The following is a 6,000-nucleotide window of genomic DNA, read 5'->3' as shown; positions in this document are numbered from 1 at the left end:
GAAGCAAGCAACACATTCATTTCATCCATCCAATACAATTCTTCCAGCTTTTTTATAAAATAGTGCTTGCTAAGAGGATACTGTATATTGGCACAACTTTATAATTTCAGCATGGAAATTCCCTCCTCCTTCCCACCCATCCCACCTGCAGTCATCTTTTCAGAAACCCAACCTTGTTTGCTCGTTCCTGCCACATGCTCCCTAAGGGACAGAAGCACTACGGAGTCTCAAGGCAGAGAGGCCTCCTGAGCATCACTTTCTGCCTCATTCTTTTAAATAGGAGATGCCATTTATTGGGGACTGAGCCTGGAACTGCTTCATGCAAAGCACGCAGTTTGCCACTGAGCATTGGTCTTTCTTGCCACAGCTGGTCCTTCTCTGCAAACCTTCAGGCATTTATCTGCAGAAATCATGTCTGCAGGTTTTGCCAGAATGTCTCTCAGCCACCACCACCTGACACACCAAACGATTTTCTGCAAGCATTGTTCCTGGGGCTTAGTTCTGGCTCAGCTTAGCCTTCAGACTAGAACATGATGTGCAACTTGCATCCTTGAACAACAGAGCACGGCAGGACTCCAGCTTTCAATGGAAAGGCTCAGCCCTGGAGTGTCTGGTGTAATAGCAGAGTTATTCTGAGCATGTTCAGAGTTCCCCACTGCCCCAGACACCTGGAACTGAAAGACAGGCCTACTAAGGGGACTTTTCTTTTTTTCTCTTTTTCAAATAAATCATTCCTTAGAAGCCAAACGACTTTATGTCTGTCTCCCAATCATATCAACCCACCCTCAATTAACCAGCTCCGTGTAATGTCGAAGAGAAGCCTCTTCTACTAAATTAGTGATGCCAGTTTAGTTTTAGTTTTATTGCAAAAAGGTGAGTGATAAAACTGAGCACTCAGCTTCCTCCAAGTTCTTGTGACAAGGCAGAAAATGAATTTTTCTCCCCTTGTATAAGCTGCTTCAAGAGGTTTTATTCATCTTTTCTGCTTCCTTGCTGATGAAGTCATGCATACTCCTCCCAAGTTCACCTACTCAGGATCTTCTTCCTTGAAAACCACCTCCAGCAATTCCTAATTTTTGCAAACAGAAACAAATTAACTGTCTCCCTCCAGATTGCAGAGAAAATTTTTGGAGATGCAAACAGGCAGTTATTTCTTGCTTCGTGAATCCAGAATCAGTTGTTGCCAATGGCGCAGAGCCTCTCCTGAACCAGGACAGTGAGGCCAAACCCAGATGCAAGACTATATGACACCTTGACCCTGACTTTGAGGCTTAATTGCTGCCTTACAGTGGAACACACAAACACACTGTGCACATGGTTTCCCCACCACTCTCGAGTTTGTATATGTCATTCGGGTGAGGTGGAGGATGTGGCTCATTACCTTCTGAGATGCCCTCTTTATAAAGATCCCAGGTCTAAAATTTTATTTCCCATAATCCACCCTATGTCGGATAGGCCTGTGCCGGAACTAATATCCATTCTTCTGGCCAGTACGGATACTCATATAACATTTCGGGTCGCCAACTTTGCTTTGGCAGCCGGGAAGATCAGGGCTAATTATGTAAAACAATTAGAGTCGGTTTGATATTGTTTTCGTTGATTTAAATTTACATGCATACGTCTACTAACGTAGGTTTTTATGTATGAATGTATATATTTATTTTTGGATGTTTTTGGTGTATTCTGTAGTGTTTCGTGTATTTTATGCATTTTTGGTTTTTTGCGGTGGCTAATGGCTTTGAGCAATAAAGGTTATTACTTACTTACTGTGCACATGGTAACACTTGCTCAGCAAAAGTTTTGCTTGCAAAGTGATCAAAACAGCACTGAGTCCAATCAGCTGGCACAAGGCAGACACAGCCCTTGCCCAGGCCCCATAGTCTAGTAGCTGATGCTCCGTTGAGTAGTATTGCAGGAAGGCAGCCAAATTGTCTGGGCTCAATGCCTGCCTGAATACTTTCCCCTTGAATCTGAAATCCTCACCCCATAATCTGATATGAAAGCTGTGGTACCTCTGGAAAAATAACCGCACTGTTCATGTCCAGATGCACACTTGACTATGACTTCATCTATTCACTAGCTGAGCCCTAATACTAACTTTTGGATAGGCAACCTAAGACCTTTGCATTGTGGACTGCTAGTTAGACCTGGGACACCAGACCTCAGATCCCGCCTCAACCATGAAGCTCACTGGCTGACCCTGGGCCAGTCATTAACTTTCAGCCTAACATACCTCACAGGATCGTTGTGATGATAAAATGGAGAGGGGGAGAGCCACAGATGCCACCCCGAGCTCCTTCCTTGAAGGAAAGGGGAAGGGTTAGAAATGCAAAAATAAACAAACAAACAACCCTGAAGTGGGGGGAGAGGATTTAACCAAAGATCAGCCCTGCTCCCAGCTGACTTGAAGAAAGAGGAGGTGCTATACTTCACATTGTCTTCAGGAGCGAAAGGTGGTGTATAGTAAATTCCCTCTCCCATTTTAACTTCACAATAATTCTGTGGAATAGGTTGTGGTGAGAGATAAATGGCCTAAGATCACCCACGTGAACTTCATCGTAGCTGGCAGTAACAGGGATGGATTTGCCGGTCCTGATTTTGGAACAGCGTGCTTTAAATTGTACAGTGAATATTTGCCTTGCCTTGATTTGTGAATTTTCTTCAGTCCTGGAACAAGTTTAAGAACTGAGAAAAGCTCATGTTAAAGAACCTCCCGCCTTCTTCCCTTCCTTCACATGAGCCTGAATCCCCCTCCCCCCCACACGCATGCAAGCACACTTCTGCGGAAAGGCTGTGGCTCCCCCCTCTTCACTCTCCCATACACAGAGGCCCCATTGCCCCCAGTAATTAGTTGGATGGTCTCTTATGGTGATGTTTTGGAAAACTGCCTTAGAAGTCGGCCTTTCCCCCCACGACAAAGGCAGCCAGAAAGCCGACATGCTTTTGTGATCCTTCGTGGCGACCTGTCAAGGAGTCCTTCTACATGGAGGCTATAATCCACTCAGGTCATGTTCACATGATTTATCTGTGGGCTGGATTGGCATGAGACGATCCACATGTGGACACTTTACTGTTGTAGTTCTCATATGTATCTTGTATCTCCCCACCACCACCAATGGGCAGTCCTTGGTGGGATTTGTTTATCCTGTGTGTGGGGGCCCCTTTCTCCACTGTCTGCACCCTGCCATTTCTCTGTCCAGACATGCCTGCAGGCACTTCATCACCTGTGTGCATACACCTTCTTTTTAAAACATACAGTTCTTTTTGCCTGTAAATGTGCAAATCCTGATAATTACCTTGGCAAACAGCTGACTGAAACAGTCACCACTTTTAACCATTCCACTTGAGGAAAGTGAGGCACATGTGTTTTCCCTCCTAGTAAAGTTTGCCTCTTTTTATATATCTTTGTCACAATTCTCAACAGAAGACAACACTGGAGGAAGGAACTGCTCTTCAGAATCATGTATTCCAGAAAAGGCATCAGAACATCAGAAGAGCCTGCTGGATCAGGCCAATAGCCAGTCTAGCCCAGCATCCTGTTCTGACAGGGGCCAACCAGTTGCCCATAGGAAGCCAGCAAGCAGGGCCTGAATGCAAAAGAATTCTCCCCTCCTGCAGTTTCCAGCAACTAGCATATAGAAGTATGCTGCCTCTGACTACACAGGCAGAACACAGCCATCGTTCCAAGCAGCCAATGATAGCCTTCTCCTCCATGAATGTGTATAATGCTTTTTTAAAGCCATCCCAGTTAGTGGCCATCACTGCCTCTTGTGGGAGTGAGTTCCATAGTTGAACTATGCACTGCATGAAGGAGGACTTTCTTTTGTCTGCCCTGAATCTTCCAACATTCACCTTCATCGAATGTGCATGAGTTCTAGTGTTATGAGAGAGGGAGAAAAACTTTTCTCTATCCACGTTCTCCATGCCATGCATAATTTTATAAAATTCTATCATGTCACCTCTGACAGAATTATAGGAGACCCTGTGCAAGAGAGAGTGAGAGGCTGAAGCTCAGTCAAGCAGAGGCAATGAAACCATGCCCCAAAACAAAAAGAAGAGGAGGAGGAGTGGGAGACTCCCTACTGCGTGGGATTGAAACCCAAGTATGCCAAGAAGATCTGTGGACTCAACAGGTATGCTGTTTCCCTCGAGGACGGATTAGAGATGTGACGGAAGGGCTGCCATTGCTCATAAAGCCCACTGACAGGTGTCCCTTTCTTCTCATCCATGTATCAACAAATGACACTGCCAAGCAGAGCTACAAAGAAATCACATCAGACTTTGAAGTTCTAGGAAGGAAATACAAGGACGTTGGGGCCCAGATAGTTTTTTCATCCATCCTTCCATACTTAGAAGAGGACTGGAAAGTGAAAGAAAAATACTCTGTGTGAATGACTGGCTATGAAGGCGGTGCTGACGCAAGAGATTTGGATTCTGGGACCACGGGCTATGCTTCCTGGAAGATGGACTGCTGGCAAGTGAAGGGTTGCACCTCACAAGCACTGGGAAGAATGTGTTTGGCCACAGCAGGGAGAACTTCATCAGGAGAACTTTAAACTGAATCTTAAGGTATAACTGAAACTTGGTGGGAGGACTCCCATGACTGGAATACAGCGATTCTGTTCTTCAGAAGGAACAGAAATGGAAGCGGAGTCACACTATATGTTAAATATATCCCTGCACAGAAATACAGGAGGATTAGCTTGGTAGGTACACTGAGAGTATCTGGAATAAAATTAATGGGGCAAGGAATAAAAGGAAAATGGTAATTGGAATCTATTACCAACCACCCAATCAAGGAGAAAATGAGAATGAAACTTTTGAAAAGCAAATTGCTAATGTTTTGAGGAGACATGAAGTAATAGTAATGGGGGACTTGAATTACCTTGGTATCTGTTTGGAGACAAATGCTGCCAAACATGGCAACTCCAAGAAATTTCTGACTTATGTTACTGATAACTTTTTCCTATAGAAACTGTAGGAAGGAAGTAGAGGATTAGCTATCCTTCACAGGAGTCTAACCAACAGAACTGACTTAATGGATGAAGTAGCAGTTATGGAAACTCTGGGGGAAAGTTACTATGTTATACCTGAGTTCTTGATTTTAAAGGAAGCAAAAGCAGAGAGTAGCCATACTTGTACCCTGGACTTCAGGAAAGCCAATTTTAATAAACTGAGAACAATGGTAAGTAGGGTCCCATGTTGAGCTTCCCAAATGAGAAACGGAGTCCAAGTTGGGTGAGGGTTTCTAAAAAAGGAATTTCTAAAGCCACAGTTGCAAACAATTTCATCAATGAAAAAAGGGGGAAGACAGCAGAAGAAGCCAATGTAGCATCACAAAAGGCTTAGAGATGACCTGAAAACAAAAAAGGACACATACAGGAAGGAAGGCCAGTCCACAAAGGAAGAGTACAGGGAGGCAGCACAGAATTACAGGGATGGCATTAGGAAGGCTAAAGATGAGAATGAGGTGCGGTTAGCGAGAGATGCCAAAAGCAATAAATAAGCTTTCTTCAAGTGTGGCATAGCACAGTGGGGAGGAGAACCTGGCTGGGAGTCCAGAGTCTGTGAGTTCAAATCCCCCCCTCGTGTCTCCTGGGTGTCAAGGGCCAGCTAAAGATCACCCCCACAGTGAGTGGCTCAGGTTGTGTGCCCTGCCACCTGTGCAGCCGTGGGCAAGTTGCTTAGTCCCAAGGAGCCCAGTTGCCCCCCCAGCTGCCAGTTGCGGACAAGGAAGGGCAGCTGTGGCAAGCTGAGCAGGCCCTGCCCAGGTGGGGAGGGCTAGCCTTAGAGGGAGGCAATGGTAAACCCCCTCTGAATACCACTTACCATGAAAACCCTATTCATAGGGTAGCCATAAGCCGGGATTGACTTGAAGGCAATCCAGTAAAAGACAGAGAAGAGAAATGGTGGCACAGCTACTCAGTGAGGATGGCAAAATGATAACAGATGACAAAGAAAAGGCAGAGGTGCTTATTTCCTACTTTGGCTCAGTCTTCT

At 45.2% G+C, this 6,000-nt stretch overlaps 1 long non-coding RNA gene across 1 annotated transcript in view; it reads right to left on the bottom strand.

Annotated features, from left to right (window-relative positions):
* Positions 1-793: 793 nt before the first annotated feature.
* The window catches only part of LOC133370891 (uncharacterized), a 28,303-nt gene continuing 23,096 nt past the window's right edge, over positions 794-6,000 (bottom strand). The window contains exon 3 of the long non-coding RNA XR_009759206.1: positions 794-1,069. This is a non-coding gene — a long non-coding RNA (uncharacterized LOC133370891). The remainder of the gene's footprint in view (positions 1,070-6,000) is intronic.

The sequence above is a fragment of the Rhineura floridana genome, chromosome 15 (genome assembly GCF_030035675.1).
Source record: "Rhineura floridana isolate rRhiFlo1 chromosome 15, rRhiFlo1.hap2, whole genome shotgun sequence".
Lineage (NCBI taxonomy): Eukaryota > Metazoa > Chordata > Lepidosauria > Squamata > Rhineuridae > Rhineura > Rhineura floridana.
The sequence above is the reverse complement of the archived record's forward strand: the minus strand, read 5'-3'. Positions and strand labels throughout refer to the sequence as shown.